The sequence below is a fragment of the Rhinolophus sinicus genome, chromosome 16, assembly GCF_057876585.1.
Source record: "Rhinolophus sinicus isolate RSI-liver-muscle chromosome 16, RSI-T2T, whole genome shotgun sequence".
NCBI lineage: Eukaryota > Metazoa > Chordata > Mammalia > Chiroptera > Rhinolophidae > Rhinolophus > Rhinolophus sinicus.
Genome location: NC_142516.1, coordinates 21,424,147 through 21,443,822, shown reverse-complemented (window position 1 = coordinate 21,443,822; position 19,676 = coordinate 21,424,147). Strand labels below are relative to the sequence as shown.

Genomic DNA, 19,676 nt, shown 5'->3' with positions numbered 1-19,676 from the left:
ATTCTGTGCCGTTTTATAAAGCTATACAAAAGTTAGTTACTATAATACGAACAGAAGATGAAATTCTCAGACCACTTGGATAGGCTAATGACAGAAAGCAGCAGAAGTTCTAAAGATATTTGGGATATTTGGACCCCCAGGGAACATCTGGCCATGTCTGGAGGCATTTGGGTTGGTACAACTGAAAGAGGGAAAGGGATCACTCCTGGAATCTACTGGGTAGAGACCAGGGATGGCTGCTAAATATCTTCCAATGTATAGGACAGGCCTGACAACAAAGAATTAACTAATCCCAGCCATGAGGTTAAGAAACCCTGGTCTAAATAATCACTTCAAGTTGGGTCTAGAAGCTTTTTGAAACAGAAACCTTCCCAACCAGGTTTTACTTTCAAAAAGCACCATCTGCTTAAACATTTGCAAGATGGATCATCACACAAAACAGCTCTTTTGTAAGTAAAGCTGAACTGCCAACTTCTGGAGTTTCTGAATGTATAAAACTGCTTTTAAAGAAGATGCTCTCCAATTACAACTCGGCTAAATTGTTTTTCCAAAGCCCTTGACTTCAGTAGAAGTTCTCCAGGGCACAAGGACAGGGTCTGTCACTCTGCCACTAGGCCCTGAAGATGCTTTCGTAATTCTAATTTCCTGGTGAAATGGGAGCCACGAGGGTCTCTAAACGAATTAAATTCACATCACGCCAACTGCTGACTTGCTTTCTGCCGGGAACGGTGCCAAACACCTCCACATAATTTATCCCACTTAATCCACCCAACAACCCAGTAAGGTGGGCATTATTACCGGTAGTTTGCAGGAGAGGAAATTGAGCATCAGAGAAGTTAAACAACTCGCCCAAGGTCACCAGCTGGCTAAGGGGGTGCCCAAGTTGATCGGAGGTCTCCAGTTTCCAAGTCACAAGCTCTTTCCACCACCTCGGAAAACCCAGGTGTCAAGTTGTCTCAACTTCCCATGAATTTTTAAGGCAATAGCAACTTCTCAGTAACTTTAGGTTGCTGAAAATGGGAATTTCCGGGGGGCAGGGAGCACTCACATACACTCCCCTACTGCAGCTGTCTCACCGCAGGTACCTGATAAATCATTCCATATCGCCCGCAGAACAGGGAGGATTTATTGGCACTGGTGTTCGTGCCAGGCCCAGGAAATGCCATCTTTGAAAACCGAGAGGCGGATTCGCCCTGGGAGCCAAGAAGGTCTGGCCGCCCCGCGGGCAGTGCGCCCCCTCGGCGCCGAGGACCTGGGTCGCGGTGGCGCTGGGCCCTCCGGAGTCACTGGCTGCGCTAGCTCCGCGGGTCGCGTCCGCCCCAGCCCGGGTCGGAGCGCACGCCCACGCCTCGCCGCCGCCGCGTCCCGGAGCCTGCTCCGGAGCGAGCCCCACCCGGCCCGGCCTGTTCCCTCCCGCCCCGACCCCGCCAGGTGAGCGCAGGAGGGGCGCCCCCTCCCTGCCCCGACGTGGCACCGGGACCCCGGGGCCGCGGCGTCCGCCAGCCCGCCCGCGCGTTCGCCACGCTCCTGGGGACGGGTGGGGGCGGGGCGGCGCCGAGAGCGACCCCGGCCCTTGATCACCCCGCACTCTGCCCCCGACCCGCTGGGGTCACGCCGGCCCGTACCTGCAGCATCCGGGGGCGCGGGGCGCCCAGGTACGTCGCGCGTGCGGGCGGCGCGGAAGCTCGCTCGCGGCGCGACCTGGCCGCCGTCTGAGCATGCCCAGTGCCGCCCGCGGGCGGCTCCCGCCGGCCGGGCTGGCCGCGACGGGCCCGCGCGCCGGGCGGGGGGCGGGAGCCCGGGCCGCTCTACAGGGCGCCCCCGCCCCCGCCCGGGGCTGCTTGCCGGGACGCGCCTCTCAGGACCACCGGGGCTCGCCTGCCGGGCTGTGGGCAACCCGGAGTCCCCTCGCGCGTGCACGTAGTCATTCCTTCCATAACCATTTATTGGGCACCTACTATGTGCCCGGCCCTCAGTTGATCTCATACCTGTGAATGTCAAGCAGTCGGCGCTCAACAAATCTTCAAAATGAGGAGACTTGCCAGAGGGTCCGTGGTTTTGCTGGGGGGTCCTGCTGACTCCCAGTCCAGTGCTTATCCCCTTCCACTAGTAAGCTTCCAGGCTTAAACTTTCCCAAGATTTGTGGGCCCCCTACTTGACCTCTGCTCCTGCTTTCCTATTCCACCTCGTCTCACACCTACCTTCTTGCAGCCCCTGCTCCCCCATTAACACCTTTCTGTCCACCACCACTCAGAACTTGGCCAGCCTCCACATACTTTTGCCTCTTTGTGGGACGTCTTCACCCAGCTTTTCATCTGGCTGTCCCCCTTCTGGAAGAGGCCTTCCCTTCCCACCTTACTAAATTTGCCCCCTGCCCCTGGACACTTCATGTCCTCACTTTATTTTCTTCACATTTACCACTATCCATTCATTCCTCCAACAAATAATTATTGATCATCTCAGGATCTTCACGTGTGAACAAAGAGACCATCCCCGCATCCACCCCTCCCCCCGTGGAGTTTGGAAGAAGAGAGAAGGCAACAGACAATAAACATGCAAGTAGGCAAGCTATATAGTGTATTGGGAGGTGATAAGTTCTATGAGGGGAAAAAGAATAGGGTAAGGAGACGTGAGGGTGAAGGGAGTGCAATTTTCAATGAGGTGGTCAGATGGGGTGACATTAAGAAGGTAACATTTCAGCCACGCAGGATAAATTGGAAAGAGCATTCCCCAAAGAGGGAATAGCCAGTGCAAAGACCCTAATGCACAGGACCGCTTAGGAAATGGCAAGGAAGGCACAGTAGCAGGGGATGAGGCCAGTAACTGACTTTTCCTCTGATTTGCTTACATATTGTGTATTCATCTCCGGATTTTCAGCTCTGGGACTGTAGTCCTGCCTGTCTTGGCTGCAGTGTCCCAGCCCCTATAACAGCGCCTGGCACACAGTAGGTGCTCAAAAATGATTTGTTGAATGAATATGTGAATGAAGGGATGGAGCGATGGATCGATGGCTGGAACCATCCTGTCCGGACCCGAATGCTTGAGGGCCAGGGGACCGGTAGGCCTACAGCCACAGGGCGGCTGCCAGCAGCACCTGGTACCCCACTTCGGTCCTTGTCCCCGTGGTGCCCATCCCGGGGAAGAGCCACAGGGGCTGGCGCCACCAGAGCGTGGCGTCGGGGGAATGCCGACGCAGCCAGGGAGACCTAGGAACTGGACCTCCCCCGCTCCCCGCCCCGCACCGACCTCTGGTCGTCGGAAAAACCTGGAGCTGTGGCACTCAGCCAGCACCATTGGGACGGGCGGGGTGCTCACTGGGCATGCTCGGAGCTGGGCGGGGCCGGTGCGCCCGGGAGGCGGATCCTCCTGGCCAAGCTGAGGACTACCCCCGCAGAACACCGTGGAACCCTTCTTAGATTGGGGGAAGGGGGGCTAGATGCGACTGGGGACTTTTTTTTAAAAAGCTCAGTGGGAAAGCTGGGAATTCAGAGTCTGCGAAAGGCATTCTCTGTCCTCTTCCAGCCGCTGTGTGACACAGGGCAAGCAACTTACCCTCTCTGTGCCTCAAACACGAATACCTACCGGTTGAATCTGGATGGGATTGAATTAAATCAACAACGTGAACATTTAGTACACTTTGAAGATCCATTTCTTGAGTGCCTACCTCAATTATCCGTCATCCTCATACCAGTTTTCTAAGTACTGAGATGAGGAAATTGAGATTAGTGGACATGTGGATTCTTGGAGTTGTCTTAATTTGCCTTCCACAAGGACCTAGGTTGAAACTACCTTTTCTTTCCCCTCAGACAACTCATTAGCTTAAACAGTGTTCTCAAATTAGAGCTAAAACATATCTGTACACCTAAGGAAAAAGACCAAATATATCTAAAATTGTGCATTTCAAATTACCATAACAGAAACAGGAACAAAAGGAAAGAATGTCTCCAAAACTGGAAATAAATGTTGAAAATGGAGGAATGATTAATTAGGTTATGGTATATTTGTGGAAATAACTATTTTACACTAAATAAGACCATGCTGCAATAGGGGAAATACAATAAGTTTTCCCCTATTGTTAAGTGAAAAAAAGCTGAAAACACAAGTGCACCGTGTAAAAATTTTGTCTACACATTCACCAGGACTTACAAGAGGATATGGAAATATGTAATAGTCTGATTGGGGGTAGTGGGATTGTTTTTTCTTTTTAAGCTTATTTATTAATGTCACAATGTTGTGTTTGCAATCATAAACATTTAAAAGATCAAATTAAAAATTCTTAAAGTTTTGCATAAGTCCTATAATAATAACAATAATAACCACTATTATCAAGTTCAAGTGTAATCAGTATTTTAGTCATATGCTGTCTTTAATCCTTACAGAGTGGGTGTTTTCAGCTCAGTTTTACAGAAGAGGAAACATTCAGGAGCTGTTCACAGCTGGTAAGAAACAGGGTCAGGATCTGAACACAGGTTGGTCTGACCTCAGACCCAGGGGGTTAGGTTTTATAACACTGCCTCTCTGCATAGTAGCTTACCATGTATTGATCATTTAAAAAAAAATCGTATATTATTCCGTTTTGTGTCTTTTTTGCCATATTTTCTCTACCCTTTGATGTGTTTGTAGGCCACAGATTACCTTTAAATGTTCTGGTCTCCTGTCACTGTTTTAATCTTGGGGCCAAAATGTTAAAGTCCATCCTTGTAAGCTGTTGCACCTGGAGTGACATGATGTTATTATCAGCAATGACAGTTAATCTTACATCATAAACTCCCAACAAACCAAATGAGGCTTTTGGATGGACATATAATCTTCTTAGTCTGTGTATTGAATGAACCCAGCCAAATCTTGAGTAAATAGAGGCCCCATTGGCAATAGAGCTATACCAAGTCTCAGATAATGAGACCAATCCAGAGAGGACCCACACAGATTACTGTCCGTGGCAATCATTTTGGAGGCAGAATCTCAACATAATGGAACCATGTGGTCCATGGACTCCTCAGGACTTTGCTGTGATGAAAAGATACATAGCTGCTGGTCCTTGATGCTGTTGGCAGAGAGAAAGCCAGGGCTCTAAAAGTAGCCTTCCTACTGCTGATAAATTAAAAAAAAAAAAAGTCAGCTCTCTTTTTTTAATAGTGCTGATAGACGGTACCTGGCCCCAAAAATCACTAAATTACAACAACAAACACAAAAAGTCAAAGAGGGTCATTTCATTGGAGAGGAAGACATTCTGCAAACCAAACATGCATTACTGGTAATGGGCCAGATTCATAAAAGTGAGGAGGAACAAGAGATGAGCAACTGCACAGTTAATAGCAGCATTCCCAGAAGCTGCCATTTGGACAGAAAATCTGCTGCCAAGAGCTGCATGCAAGCAATTGGCTGGGGGCATTTATAGGAAGAGTTTCCTGGAAGAATCACTGAGGATTGTCATTCACATCAAGACTCAGGAAGTCCGGGTACCACGTGGACCTCTCTAAATGATTTACAGGGCAGGGCTCCCAGCTGAGATGCTAATGCTCATCAATTATTTGTGCTGTTAATGCAAGCTCAGGAAGGGCCCAAGAATCCCTAAATATGTGGTGCTGTTATAATGACAAGTGAAAAGAATTCAATGTAAAATTAGCATAGTATAGCTTCAACTGTGTGAACTGCTCGGTTAAAAACCATATAAAATTGCCATTTTGCAGGTCCACTATGGTTAAACATCAACAATGTCCTATGTTTCAACTTAATAAGATACACAGAAAAAAGACCAGAAAGAACTGCACCAAAATATTAATGGTGGCTCTACGTATTGCATTTACAGGCAGAGAAACAAGATACAGAAGGTATCTTTTATAAATTAGGAGAATTTCAAGTCTTTGGGTATCTATTTCTTTGTATGTCTTTATAGTTCCCTAAATCTTATTTTACAGTGTGTTTCTTTTATGATCAGGAAGAATGAAGCAAACTTAAAAGTCGGCAAACTGAAGAAGATGATGCAAAGAAAGGGAAAATAGCTACTCTGGAACTGGACAGAAATGTGAGTTTCCCCTCACAGAGGGTGAAGCCCACCCTGCCTGTCCAGCGGTGGCAGATGGCGACAGGATGTCTGCTGCTGGCCCAGGAGGGCGAGAGAGGAAGAAGTGGTCAGTGGTCAAGTCAGGAGCCTGTAGAAAAGTGTTAGTCCAGCACGGGACCCTCATTCCCTCAACCTGTATTCCTGGGACTCCAGGATTTCATGGATCTCACTTTGAGAAACAGATTTTTAAGCCTAAAGTTTTATCCATTAAAAAAAACAACACACAAAGTCTTCCCATTGCAAATTATTACTGCCAAAGAGTTTTGTCTGTAAAACTGATGAACAAATTTAGCATGAATACAAGAACAGAGATGAGGTGATTGTTGTTGATTCATTCATTCATCAGATATTTATTAAGCACCTACTGTGTGTCAGGCAGTGCTCTTCTCTTAAGTGCGTAGGAGACATCAGTGAACACAACAAACACTAATCTCTGCTCTTGTGGGCATGCATTCTAACAGGGCAAGTCAGACACTGAACAACAAACATAAATAAGTGAATCATATATATGTTAAGAAACCAGGGTTAAAGGTAACCCAGAGAATGATGGAGGCAGGGTGGGGAGTTGCAATTTTCAATAGGATTGAGAAATTTAATCACTTAAGCAAACACTTCAGCAGAGACCTGAAGGAGATGAGGGAGCTGCTATTCATGCAGATATCTGGAGCAAGACTCTTCTAGGCAGAGGGATTAGCCAGTTCAAATCCCCTTAAGGGAGCATGTCTAGAGGAAGGGGGCTGGTGGGGCAAGCAGGAAAGCGGCATGAGGTGAAGCCAGAGAGGTACCAGGAGCCAAAACCCGGATTCCTCCCGCCCACCTCCCGCCCACTGTCAGCTCCAGGAAGGACTCAGCCTTTCCCTCTGAGCTGGATGGAAGCCAAGTCAACTTAATGGCTGCCAAATGTGCTTGACAACACATCAAAGAGTTAAATGCTGTCCTTTTAGATGGTCACTCAATGATGACTGTTACCACAGATTTGAATAAGGGGACCGAAATCATGTAGCAGCCCTCTGTTATAAGGGCGTCAGCCAGACGCTCCAGATTATTAATATATTTTTAACATTATCATAGAAATGGAAAGATAACATTAAACAAGCATCTCAGAGGGTTCTCAGACCTTCAGGGTTGCTTAAGTGAACCCTCAGGGATACATGGACCTGTGTTTCAAAAACTCCTGGCACACGTGCTATAGATCTGACAGAGGACCAAATAGATCATGACAGACCCACAGACCACCACACAGATATGCTGCTGCATGAAAACCAGAAATGTAAGTCGGGCACTTTGAGATCCTGCTCTGGAAACTCAAAGCATTGAGGATGCTTCCATCAACAGATGGCTGTGGCTTTAGAAGTGAAGAGAAATGCTGAGAAAGAAAATTGGCATCCTATACTTTGGTGGACTCTATTCAAGAAAGGCCTTCCCTGAAAGGGATGGTGTTATCTTACAAAACCCAGGGAAAATGGGTTGGTCAGCTGTCCCAACCACACCTTCAAGGTTCATATGACTGACAACACAAGGAGAAAGAGAGAAACACCAGGCAATGTAGACTAGTAATACAGAGGTCATGGCTCTGAAAAATCAGCCGTGATAAAGGAAACCCTCAATAATCTTTAATAGAGTATTCTAGGGAGAAGAGTCAGGAACAATACTGAAGGCAGCATGTCTTAAAGTTTGATCCAGGAACCACATATCAAGATCACCTTGGGTGAAGGAGTCCTTGCGAAAAATAGCCTCCTGGCCTCAGTGCAGACCCTGTGAATCTCTCATTGTGGGACCCAGGAACTTGCATTTTATAGTGTGCTGTAAGAATCTTATGCACACTGAAGTTTTATAACTTCTGCCCTGTAGCCTCTAATGTATATACTCCAAGAACATAGTCTGAGTAATAAACTAAGAGGATGGGAAGTTCTACCAAGAGATACTGGTCTTATAGGTATCACTGATGCTTGGATGGATGGGACTAAGTACCAGAGCATCAACTTCTTAAAGGAAGTGCACATATAAAGGGGTTGATGGGGAGGGGGAGAGGAGATGGATAGAGGGCATCCCCTACAGGCAAATAGGGATCCCTAATAGAGAGCTGTCAGGCTCTCTGCTCTTGACCTTGGATCTCTGACTCCAACCATCTGACTATGCTCTCCTGGGGCCAGGAGCAAGCGAACAATGTGACTGGAGAGAAGGTGGTAATGGTGTCGTCATAATGGTGGTGATGTTTGCTAAGAGGAGTAGACCTTAAAATAAACACATTGAGGTGTGTAGTGTACACACAAAACTGAAACTGGTAAGGTCATTAGCTCCCAGAGAGGAACTGGATAAGTGGGGGCAGGGGAGGGGTGTTTACTTTTCGCCATAAACCCTTTTGTACCTTCTGAATTATCTACCATGCAGTGTATAACCTACTTAAAAGTAAGTTTGCTCTGGAAAAAATTAATGATGTATGCATAATTTTTTTTTTAATTATTTTGTTTTACATTTTGGCTCCCTCTGAATTTTGCTGACCAGTGTAAAGCCCAGGTTACCTGACAAATCAAGGCTATCACTGTGACCAATGCACAACAGTGTATGACTTGTTTGAAAGAAACAACTATAGGTCAAGAACTCTTACTCCTATTGGAAATGTGTGTGGCTGAGGGATGGAACAGAAGACAGAGCTTTGGGTGAGGATAAAAGAGAAAGAAAAGTCATTTCAGTGACCTCAGGATGAAGAATGATGCTTTCCTGACACAGCTGGTAACAAACTGGCCAGAGAGTTGAGATGGACAACTTTATCTCCCCAGACCTCAACTAGAAGTCACATCCATGAGAAGATGATCATCTGACGCCTGTTCTTGCTGGGCTGACCACTCCATCCCTGAGATGCTGGAAATCTGATCTGGGAGCAGGAGAAAATTGTATTCCCAGCTCTGGTGACATTTCAAGAACAGAGGACAACGTTCAGCCTGCCCAGTGCTCTGGTGACCTTCTAGCGTTTCATGGATGACACACCACAGGATTTCCTCAACTGCACCCTGGCGTCCGGCTGGGATACCCCTCTCATTTTTTCCATGGTACACACAGTCATGGCATCGCAGTCCAAACGAGTGTCCAGCGATGCCTCTGTAAACATGAGTCACGTGAAGTGAAAGGAATCCATTTTCAGCCAGGGACTGCCTAGTTCCGAGGCATATCATCTTTACGTATGGGGTCCAGGCTGATGAGAGTCCCGTGGTTTCCTGCCGAGATGCCTGAGCAGTGTTCAGGGTGGCCTCCAGGAGGAAGTTCTCCAGCTATTGTATCAGAAAACAATACCCTCTCCCCATTTCTTCACCTCTTGGGCTTCTCTCAGTTTGATCTTTGATGTCACCACCTAGCCCAGCCTTGGTCATCCCAGCCCAAGCACCGGCACAAACCTCTTTCTCTCTTTCCCTTGAAGAATGAAGGCCACCCATATCAACTTCCCGAAACAACTCACTCTACACTCTCTGCCTGTTGAAATCCTACCCATCCTTTGAGGTCCATCTCACCAGCTACCTCTCCTGGATTGTCCCAACTGGGTATGAGCTCTCTAACCCCTGTACCCCAGGTTATTTGGTCTATTCTCGTATGCTCCTCATCTCATTTTGACTTGCATGTAGTTATTAATGTTCGTGTCCCTTTTGGAAGGCTCTTAGAAAATCCCCTGAATGGGGCCAAAGGTCTTCCTGATGCTGTGACCATTGTCTCAGTACAAGGAATGAAGGGGAGATGAGCACCTTCTGAAAAATATCTTGCCTTTCTGTAGTGAGCAAGAAGAGTTATGGTGTATCTAACGTCCTGGAATTTTGCTTGTGGGCTTGATAATTAATCGACTAATAGATAGAAAGGAGATACAGGTAGATGTAGATAGATAGGTAAGGGAGAAATGATTCAATAAGATATAATTAATCTGTGACTAGATATCACTATGCACTTTCAATTTCTATGTGAAACAATTAAAGGAGTTAGGACATCGCCCCTGCCCCTCCACACCTGCGAGTCACCCAGCTGTGCTGGCAGAAGGTGTACAGGTCAAGGACACACCCCTTTCTTTCTCTACCTGCATTGCTGAGTGAGCTAATTCCAACCAGCTCTGAGGCCCGTGACCTCCATCTATAGACAGCAGGGCTAGGAATTACAGGATGAGCAAACTCCATCATAGAAGTTCCCACGGTGTCTTGGGGTTTCAGTTTCACCTCAATCTAAATCATGCAGTTCCAACCATGAGAAGCCTGGCCCAATTTTGTCAGCACTCGTGACAATAGTTTATCCTCACACTACAGAACAAATACATTGAGGGCAGCCTTTGTATCGCTCTCAGTCTTGTGCAGTCTGATTCACCATCTTCCTCTGACTGCCTAGGCCGGCGCAGGAGCCCCTCCTTCTGCATCTAGATTCCATTAGATTCACACTGAATACGTGATATACAATTGAGCAGGTCTGCTACCTCAACTGTGAACGCTCTCACATCATTTCTTATTATGCTGGGAGCTTAGATAGAATTGGGTACTAACAGAGTGATGAGTGAGAAAATCAGTTGAAATTGGATTGCTTTATTGATATGCCCACATCAGGTCAAGTCGCTTGACTTACTAAGGCCAGTGTATTATTTTCCATTACACTTGGTTCAGTGGCATAAAAGAAATGTACATAATACTTGTACATATTTCAAATGACAATTCATATGAGGAAATAATTTCCCAACAGTGTTATCTAGTCTCTTTCTCAAGTTCCCTGGGTTGAGGTCAGTCTTTGTAGTTAATGTTGGGTTCCTGACCCAAACACAGTCTGTGCCAAGTATGAAAAAAAGTCAGTTTTCCATGGTTTAGATAAGGAGGTGACCGTGGGAACATGTTCAGCCCTGTCTCTGGTTCTGGTGAAGTCACTGAAAAGCCCGTGGAACCTGGCTGTCCTGTGATCCCACACGGAAATGGTGATAGACGAGGACTGTCAAGCAAGAGGAAACGGACCCATTCTGCAAAGCCAGCCTTGGCATATAAAGCAGAAAAAAAAATAACCATCCCGTTCAGGAGGAAAAATACCTCATTAGCTATTTAGTAAGAAACACTGAAATAATCTGGAAACCTGTGCTATATAAGGAACTGTGCTATATATGGACTTAAACTATTCAAATCCAAATGCAGACAAAGACTTATGAACAGAAAAGGGGTATAATTTTAGCACCATTGGTTATTATATAGCTCAATATTATTTTACAAAGAGTTTGTAATGACGTAGGAAAATGCTAGTGATAGAGTTTAGATGAAAAATGTAAGACATAAAGCTGTGTTCATAGCAGAACTTTGTAAAGAAAAACACATTTATGCACATTAAATGAAAGTATACTAAAATGTAAAGAGTAGTTATTTCTAGATGATGATATGACTGATGTCTTATTTTTGGGGGGGAGGAGGGTTCTATAATGGAATACCATAGACTGGGTGGCTTATAGACAACAAACATTTATTTTTTATAGTTTAGGAGGCTGGAAAGTCCAAAATCGAGGTGCTGGCAGATTCAGTGACAGGTGAGGATGTGCTTCCAGATTCATAGACACCTTTTCACTCTGTCCTCACATGTTGGAAGGGGTGAGAGCTCTTTTAGAGTCTCTTTTATAAGGGCACTAATCCCATTCCTGAGGGCTCCACCCTCATGACCTCATCACCTCCCAAAGGCCCCACCTCCACAGAATATTACATTGGGGATTTGGCTTCAACATATGAATTTTAGGGGGACACAAACATTTAGTCTTTTGCAATTGGTGATTTTAATTTTCTCCTTTGTAGTCTTCAAATCTTTTATAACATACGTACAGCACTTCCAAAAGAAGAAGGAAATCTTTTTAAAAATCTATGGAACCAATAGCAAACACAAAAACTTCAACTTTGCTCCCAGGTAATTGTGTAGGAGGGTATTTTTATGTCTGCGACTACAGCAGTGACCACAGCGCTTTCATGACTTTTCTGTGGAAGGTTTAACTATGGTACCAGAACTAGCCATCGTCTGCTCCCTGTCCTTACACTCGCCCTGGCAGTCCTGCTGCGTCCTAGGATCCCCATGAGTAGGGAAGCTCTTGAGCTGTGGAAGTGCTTAGCAAGATCAGTTGGATTCCTTCACTTAGGAATTTAAACTGGAGAACACAGGGAAAGAAGTGAAAAGACACACAAAGAGATCCCAAGATCAAGAGACAGCCAGAGTATCTGTGGTCAAATGGTGCCCTAATGACCCCCAAACAGGTGACTTCCTGGTGTCCACACTCCTATGTAGTCCCTTCTCACAATGAGACTCAGCCACAGTGATTTGATTTGACCAAGAGGACCTCACTGAACATGACACAAATAGATATTTGGTAGACACGTGCACTTTGGGGCTGGCCCTCTTGGAACCCTGAGACCACTATGCTGTTAAGAAGCCCGGGATGAAGGACTCCATGGAGAGAGGTCCAGACATGCCAGGTTTGTCTCAACTGAGCCCAGGCAAGATCAGAAGAACCACCGGTCAACATACCGAATCAGGAGAAATTAAAAAAAAAAAAAAAAAAAAAATCACTGAGTTACTAAATCTTGGGAGTGGTTTGTTACCAGCAATAGATGACCGGGAGTCACAACAGGAACTCCTGTTGCTGAGAACTTGTATCCTCCTGTTTCCAAATTGTTTTTATTCCTGGCTAGCCCGGGTCCAGCTGAATGTTGGTTCTGGGATTCCTTGAGATTTCCATCTTCCATATTGGCCCCTATAGCCTATATGGATTATTTCAGCCCCTGCATTATTTTAAGGCAGGAGTTGTCAAACATCAGATTTCAAAAAGTTGAGCCAAAATGCGAGTGTCCTTAGGGGAGTGCAAGTGTTTTTAGGAGAGGGGTATTGTGGGTCTTGTTCACCATTGCACCCCCATGCCTGGAATGGTATCTATCACATAACAAGACCTTAAGAGATATTTGTAAATAGATGAACATGCAGATATTGGGAGCTTGTTTAAAATACAGATTCCAGGACCCCCCCTCTGGGTAGTCTGATTTGGTAGGTCTGGGTTGGGTCCAGCAAACCTCATTGCTATTAAGCCACCTGAGTGATGCTAAGGCAGGTGGCCTACAGAACACATTATCACCAGCAGGGCCTCAAGTTATTGTGTGACCAAAAAAGACCAAGTGACCAATTTTCTAGCTGACTTCCAGGTGATTCAAAGGCTATTGCCTTTGAATCACCTGGAAGGCTTGTTCATGACATTAATTCCTGGTCCTGCCAAATCTGCAAAGCCCTGGAGGTGGAGACTTAAAAAGCATTATTAGGTAACTCCTGGATGTATTTGATGCAGCTGGTCCACAGACTAAAGGGCATTTGGAAAGCACTGGCCCAACCAACACAATTCTCTGAAAGTCATTTGTCAGCCAAACACACTTTTCTCATTCCTAGAACAGAGAACACACACCTCCTTAGTTTGACAGGCTTTTGGAATTACTGTGAGAAGTATTTGTTAGGGACTCCTTCTAAGTCTAAATGTCTCATCAGTCAATCAGATGTTGGTAACATCTGCCTCTCAAATGCTGTGAGGACTAAATGAGGTAAGGAGGGTGATGGCACTTTGAAACTGAAAACACCATGCCCAGGATTCGTAATCCTTTGATCATGAATATGTCATGCAAGGGATTAAAATATTTTATCTATTTTTAGATAAGCAGGATTCGTTATGAGTTATCGTGTTCTGTTAAGGAAGGGAGACCTTTGGGACCCCTTAACCAGACCTTTGGGACCCCTTAACCAGACCTTTGGGACCCTTAACCAGACCTTTGGGACCCCCTAACACGTTTCAGGCACAGGAAACCCTGGCTACATTTCTACTTCCTTCCCCTGCTGTTCAAAGCCATGCATGACTTGAGCCCAACATCACCTTGGTCTCTCCTTCCCCTGGCCTTTCTCCTCCTTCTCCTCCTGCCCCCAAGTGTCAGCTGTTCCAGAACATAAATGCAGCCTGCTGGTTCACCTCTGCCACTAGCCCTGGCTCAAGCTGTGCACTATATCTGGAAGGTTCTTTATTATTGTCCACCCCCATCCACCTGGACCTTTCCTGAACGTTTGGTGTCTGTTGCTATCTTCCACCCTCCAGTCAGACAGAATTGACCAGCCCCTGTTTTTAACATCCACAGAACATTGATCCACACCCCTGTATCACTTGGTGGTAGTTTCGAAGTCCAGAAGTCTATACCCCCTGCCCTGACCTCAAGGACAGGGATGTTTTTTTATTCCTTCCAGTGTCTGGCCCCGAGCACAGTGCCTGGCACAGAGATGGGATTCATAAATATTTGTGAATCGGATGTATGAAAGTCAGGGGCTGCCTTTGGTGGGGTTTAAACTCCTAGGGAAAGAAAAGTGCTCGTGCCTGGCAGTGGTCAGGTGTCTCTCTCTGAATCTCATTTCCTGCTGCTGTCCTTTGCCCCCTTTCCTTCCACGCAGAGACTTATGAAAACCCCACAACCCACAACACGCTGCTAGCCTGGTCCTTAGCTGGTGGTGGTGTCCAGCAAGTTTAGAAGAGTTTGTCTAAGTGGGTATTATATGTAAATATAACATTTGTAACATGTATGATAATGCAATATGTGTAAATGTGATATGAATAAATAGATTGAGACATTAAAGAGAAATCTCTTGAGGGCCAGTTCTGAATGTTTGATGCCACAAACATTCAGAATGTTTGATACGTCCAGCTGGATGTCCCACAAACACTTCAAACTTAACCGTCCCGAACTAATAGACCAGCTCCATCCCACAAGCCTGCTCCTTATCCATTGACTGTGTCCAGTTGCCTGGGCTTCAAGCCCCAAGACGTCCCCCTCTCTTGCCATCTAAGGAAATGACACGTTCTCTCCATTCATCCCCACATTATTTCTCACAGCCTTCCTCAACTCCACCTTCTGTTTTAGGCCCTCCTTTTTTCTCACCAGGGCTCTTACAAATTGCCTCCCAACTGGTCTCCCAGCTTCCTCTCTTTTTCTTGGAATACTGGTAACAGGTTAATCTTGCTAAAGCACAGGTTTGAACAAGTTACTCCTCTGCTTGAAAACTTACAATGGCTCCCATGGCCTCCTTACTGGATAAAGTCCAAACTCCTTAGTCAGCACTGTATTTGGTGTTAATAAATCTATCCCATCAGATGCCATCTCTTGGGAAGTGAGCATGTGAGGAGGAGGCAGCAAGAGGCATTCATTCATTCAACAAATATTGATAAGTACCACTATATACCATGCACTGTTCTAGGTTCTGGGGAAAGAGTGAAGTCCTTGACTTTATGGAGTTTATATGTGAGGAGATTAAAAAAAAAAAAAGGAGTCATTCATATCTGCTTTTAAGATGACTTCTTTCCAGAAAAGTGAGGAGGAGTGTTGTAGATTGTGTAGATGGCATTGGCCCTAATTCTTCCCTCCTCCCTGCATCCATGCTCCTTGACATGTGACCTTGAAGTAGTTTATACTAGAAGTAAATGGGCTTCTTCTCTCTGCTCAATTTTGGGCTTGGCCATGTGACTTGCTTTGGCCAATGGAATGTTAGCAGCTGTGATGCAATTAGAGGCTTAAAATATGCTTGTGTGGTTAAGCTCCTCCCTGTTGCACTTATGTTTCTGCCATAAAAAGACTGTTGGTCACAGGAGAATGAGAAAAAAGTGAAGTTGACCCAAACTGTGAATAAATGGTTGTTTTTTGGGGGTTGGTTTATTATACAGTATTGTTGGGGCAACAGCTGACTGATACAAGGAACTTTAATTCTATCCTCCATGAGGTCACTGACATCTCTGCATTGGAGGTGCTATTTCAGAGGGGCTGGGTTGCTGCTAGGAGGGTTCTCATACTTCCTTACTTCCAGACAAGAAACCTTTCCATACAGGAAGTATCTTAATCTAGGTAGTTATATCAGTATCTGAAAATCTTGAGTATGTCTTTTCCTTGCAACCTGAGAAAGCCTAAGAGATGTCTCCCTTATCATCACAAGGCCCTCGAGGGCAGAGATTGTCCCCGATTGCTCTACTGGCACAGAGCATGGCGTCGTGCAAGGTCCATTCTACTAGCTGTGGAAGCAGATGGAACTGCTGTTAAAATCACTGAATTTTATGAAGCAGTCTACCCTAGGTCCTCTCTTTTCGTGCAAGAGACTTGTGTCAATTCAGTCACTCTGTTCACTTCCCCACGCACCCACCCATGGTGCCTGGGAAGCCCTGGGATCTGATGGCAAGTTAGGCCTGACGGATCCTTGTTCTTCTAGAGAGCAGAGTGACTGTTCCACGGCGGTGAGATACAATCTATCAGAGAAATGAGAGCAAGACCCTGGAGGGAGTACAGACTAATCAATCCAGTTTGGTGGGTCAGAGATTTCAAGGATAAGATGACACTTGAGATGAGTTTTGATAGGCAAGGATCAGTGGCTCAGGTCTAGAAGGAGGGGACATTCTGGGGAAAGGTGAGCAAGTGCATGAACTTAAAAACTATGATGAGAGTGTAAAGGTGCGTGGGGTGGGGCGGGGGTGGGAAGTGATGGGCAATGAGGTAGAAACTCAGGTCTGGCCAGATGTGGAGAGCCTCATGAGCTCAGCAAGGAGTCTGGACGAGGTCCTGAGGGCACGGGGGAGCATTGAAGATTTTAAGCAGGGGACTGACATGTTTGCATATTTAAAATATCTCTCTGGCAACAAGGATTTAGGAAAGGACATTGCAGTAAAAAAGGAGGAATAATGAAGACGCCCTGATGTTCTGGTGGAAACCTAGAGAAGTGAAGGAATAGGAGAGTTAGGCTGAATGGATAGACCTGGTCGCTGAGGGTGGGAGAGAGAGATGTCGAAAATGGCTCCCAGGTTTCTGCTTAAATAACAGGGTGGATGATGACACCACTCATTGAGGTTGGGTGCCACGGGGGAAGGACAGGATGGCAGATAAGTCCCCTTAGGGTCATGTGGATCAAGGGGGACGGTGGGGCCTGCAAGTGTATGCCTCATAGGCAGCTATACACCCAAACTAAGGAGAGAGATGTGTTTGGGTTTCATAAGTTGTGTGATGGTGGTTGAAATTATGGGTTTGGTTTGTTATTTTGCCTGCTCAGAGCTGGTGCTTGCAGAAGCACTGATGAGTCATCCCCACGTGGTAGGGATGACTTTTGGAGCCCCGGAAGAATCTCTTCATGGCATCTAAGAGGTTATCCTAAGAGGTCATCTAAGTGAGTAGGAACCATCCTTGTTCACTTTTGTGTTGCCAATACCCGCCACAGGGCCCAGATGTTAGCACATGCATCTAATGTTGGAAGGATGAACGAATGAATGAATGAATGAATGAATGAGATCCCCTTACCCTTTAGAAGTCATAGATGGAGAACCAGTATTGTCACTCTCCATACCTGGGGTGACTCTATTGGTTCAAATTATGAATTAACCATGTTCAAAATTCCCATAATTCCATACTTTCCAGAGACACTCAGGTAATTCCTGAGCACCTCAGGACAACTTCCTAAGAATACAGATCCCCAGGAGCCACAAATAGATTTTTTAATTTAGTAGATGTAGGCTGGAGCCCAGGAGTCCACTTTTTAAATAAGCTCCCAAAGTGGTTCTGATGCAGAGGCAATGTGGGCCACATTTTGGGGAAAACCACTCAGGCCGGATATTCCCCATTTCTCTATCTAGATCTGTTCTCTACTTTTTACTCATTCTGCTCTGCACTCAGGGAAGCTGCCTTCTGTGGCTTGTACCATCTGGGCTCCTGTGGTCCCTGGCTTCCATCTGGGTCCAACCAGTAGGAGTCAACAGCAGGAGAGAGATGGGAGGAGAGAGGGTGGGCTTTGATTCCCCCAGCTCCCCTGCCAGGCTGTGGTTTGGCAGTGGCTGCCTCCATAGCTCCTGTTGGGCAGCCCTTCTCTGCTGGCTGTAGCTTTCGCCACATTCTGCACCAGTTCCCTTCCTTTGCCCCTTCAGGCCAAGGGGCAACAGCTTCCCACAGCAGCTAGTCTCTGGGCACTCCATCATCTTTATTTCCCTTATTCCTACCCAGACCTCTAAATCATTTGTTCATTACATGCTCTCCAATTACCTCTTTGAGTGTGCCTTCTGCTTCCTGCCAAGACAAGTAAACAAAAACATTGACTGGAAAGAGTCAGGAATTCTGGGCTCAGTTCAGTGCAGTTCAATTCAATTCTGCAAACATTGACGGAGCGAGGTCCTCTGAGTCTGGCTCTGTGCTAGGAACTGGGGATCCAGAAAGTGACCCAGGCACAGTGTGGCCCTGCAGGGAGTTCACGGCTTAATGGGAGCGAGAGCCCGAGAATGCAGCGTGATGATGGAGTAACTCTGGGTAACACTGAAAGTACCGGAAGGACCACTATGCCTGCAGTGGCGGGCAACAGATGCTTCCCAGAGGATATGACAGGTAGAATTTGAGGGGGCAGAGAAAGAACGAGAGAGAACAATTTAGGCAGAGGCAGAATCATGGAGATGTGAATGGTAATGCCTGGTGTGGGTACCCAGGAGGTAGACTAGAGGGCAGGATCTTCTAGCTCACTCTGCTGGCAGAGGGATGCAGCAGAGCCTAGATTTGTATGACATTCGCCTGGGACAGGTGCTAGTCAGGGTGCCCCCATCTCCAAGTGATCTGTGGGCTTCCACCCTTTCCCAACTGTATTGATTCAGGCTCCTTTCCTTCTAAAGCCAGTCTCATTCACCAGCCTACCAAGACCCCCCTGCCTCCCTCAGAGGAGTGTCTGGGAGAAAAGAGGGAGACTGGGTAGAGTGGGTCTGGGGTCCAGAAGGAAATCTCCGGCTGGTATGTGAAAAAGACCTCCCACTTGGGACTCCTGATTCTACAAACGCTCTCCATTGACTTTAAAGAAAGATGAGTCTGGCAAACTCTCGTTCATCCTTCAAAAGCCAACTGAGATTTCACCTCCTCCAGGAAGACTTCCTGGAACTCCCTAACTAGTGCTCCTTCTCTTGTAGTCGTCATAATCTTTGGTAATTTGTATGATCACCAGCCTGTCTACTCCACTGGACTACCAGATCCTTAAACAATGACTTTGACCTATTTGTCTCATTCTCTCCAGTACCCAGCACGAGGCCTAGGGCATAGTAGGGCATCAGAAAATAGTTATTGAACTAAAGGAATTCTTGCTGCATTGGAAGACGTAGTAATAATAGTGATATTATCAGCCTTATTGGAGGAATGAGGAAACTGTGGCTCAGGGCAGTGAGGGACTTGCTCATAACCACACAGCCTATAAATGACAGGGCAGAACTGGGACTCGAAACCCAACAAACCTGTTGATTCCAAGGGCTGGAGAATACATGGCTGGACACCCCACCCACAGAGTCACAGGGTGGGGTGGCTGACCAGTGCTGATCAGTCAGGAGATTGAGAAGAAGAGCACACATTGATGGAGCAATTACTCTTTGCCAGGAATTGTTCAGAGCATTTCATTTGCATTAACTCACATAACCTTGTGAGGTTATGTATATAGTCATCACCTGATTTGACAGATTCAGTCCAGAGACTCCAAGTCGTTCAGAAATGCCTCCAGGGTCATTTGGAGACCAAGAAGAAGAGGCAGAGCTTGCATTCAAATCCAGACGTATGAACCAAAGCCCAAACTC

At 46.3% G+C, this 19,676-nt stretch overlaps 1 protein-coding gene and 1 long non-coding RNA gene across 9 annotated transcripts in view; one reads left to right on the top strand and one right to left on the bottom strand.

The window, feature by feature from the left end:
- The window catches only part of PTPN3 (protein tyrosine phosphatase non-receptor type 3), a 123,686-nt gene that overhangs the window by 92,693 nt on the left and 11,317 nt on the right, over positions 1–19,676 (bottom strand). For 2 of the 6 annotated variants that reach the window (XM_074330807.2, XM_074330808.2), the window contains exon 1: positions 1,626–1,779. The exons of 1 other annotated variant lie outside the window; for it this stretch is intronic. The gene's annotated coding sequence lies outside the window, so the exon portion shown is untranslated. Of the gene's footprint in view, positions 1–798; positions 817–1,625; positions 1,780–19,676 lie in introns of those variants that run through there. 3 more of the 6 variants (XM_074330809.2, XM_074330812.2, XM_019734195.3) reach the window with 3 other exon arrangements.
- Positions 1,091–11,391, top strand: LOC109448646 (uncharacterized). Of its 3 annotated transcripts, XR_012495884.2 has the most exons (4): positions 1,091–1,431; positions 4,380–4,439; positions 5,691–5,831; positions 5,939–11,391. It is a non-coding gene; the product is annotated as an uncharacterized LOC109448646 (long non-coding RNA). The 3 variants fall into 3 exon arrangements; XR_012495883.2 differs by lacking the exon at positions 5,691–5,831; XR_012495886.2 differs by lacking the exon at positions 5,691–5,831 and having other exon boundaries at positions 5,919–11,391.